The sequence below is a fragment of the Bos javanicus genome, chromosome 25 (assembly GCF_032452875.1).
Source record: "Bos javanicus breed banteng chromosome 25, ARS-OSU_banteng_1.0, whole genome shotgun sequence".
NCBI lineage: Eukaryota > Metazoa > Chordata > Mammalia > Artiodactyla > Bovidae > Bos > Bos javanicus.
Window position 1 is genome coordinate 16696422 of NC_083892.1, and position 1677 is coordinate 16698098.

Sequence of the window (1677 nt, forward strand, 5' to 3'; positions counted from 1 at the left end):
TTCTCCCACCTCCCTCCTTCCCGCACACCGAGGTCAGCTCAGAGTGACAGCCCGAAGGCTGCCCCTGGCCGGCCCGCTTCGGAGAACTAAGAGGAAGCACAGTCCTGCTTCCAAGCCACGAATGACCTTGGGCCTGGGTTTGCACCCCTTGGGACTGTAAGATGGGACAATAGCAACATGCACGTCCCAGCCTGGCACAGGAGACAAAGCATCTCGGTGCCCTCAGACAAAGTGAAAATATAAGCTCAGTCGTGTCCGACTCTTAGCAACCCCATGGACTGCAGCCCACCAGGACCCTCCGTCCATGGGATTTTCCAGGCAAGAGTACTGGAGTGGGTTGCCATTGCCTTCCCTGCAATGGACATGAGTTTGAGTAAACTCCGGGAGTTGATGCTGGACAGGGAGGCCTGGCGTGCTGCAGTCCATGGGGTCACAAACAGTGGGACACGACTGAGAGACTGAACTGAACTGAACTGAGAGAGGGCGCCCCCTTCAGGCAGGGCCTCAGCACTTGGGCTCAGCCGGTCCCCACCTCATCTGCTGCTGAGCCCTGGATTCCCTGCAGCGAGGAGGAAGGCCAGGTGTGGCAACTCCTCCCCGGTCTTTCAGAGGTTAAAGAAGGCACTGGTAGAAGGTTCTTGATGTAGAGGAAGTGTTCAACAAAGAGAAGCAAATGTTATTGTTAGTGTACGGTTCTAGTGTGTTCAAACTTAAATGATGGTGTTTTATTGGAATCTTGTTGCATTTAAAAATTGATACCTCTAAAAATCAGAGTCTTCCTGTATCCACAGGCAAGTCACTCTGCCTCTCTGAGCCTCTCTTTCCTCCTTTATAAAATAGGGGATAATAACTACCTTAAAGTGTTTGTTGCTCAGTCGTGTCCAACTCTTTGCCACACTATGGACTGTAGCCCCCAGGCTCCTCTGTCCATGGGATTCTCCAGGCAAACATACTGGAGTAGGTTGCCATTTTCTTCTCCAGGGGATCTTCCTGACCCAGTGATTGAACCCAGGTCTCCTGCACTGCAGGCAGATAATCTTGACCATCTGAGCCACCAGGGAAACCCCCACTAACAGTGCCTACCTCACCAAGTTTAAATGTAATCATTTGTCTGTAATACTCAGCATAGAAGCTGGCAAATAGCAGGTGTTGAATGCATGATAGCAAATTTTGCTGTGATTGTCATTGATTCTGTGCAAGTCTTTACCTGGCCTTCTCTGAACACTACCCCCTTTCTCTCCTGAAATGCTCAGCCAGGTGCCCTGACACTTTGTGTGGCTGGCATTCACGGGCACAAACGTGTCCCAATCACTCACTTTCTCTTTGCACCACCCAGTTGTGCCTGCGAGGAATAACTTAACTCGTGCCCACATAGTGTGCTTTGCCAGCCCACGCAGGGCTGAAAGCCTGCCAAGGCCTGACTCATGCTAGGAGCACAGCCCAGGCCCGTTTTCAGCATAGCAGAACTCTTGTCTACCCCTTGCCTCCAAGCTTTGTGGGGGTGTGCCCTGGAGCATGCACATTTATTCATTTAGAAATGACATGTTTATTATATGTGATATGCACATACAACTTACTGTACTAATATACCCTGTTATAAGACAGCCCTCCCCGAAATTGACTTATTTTAAAAGTTGATATAAAAACATAAACACGGAAGACAGTTGGGATGCTTTC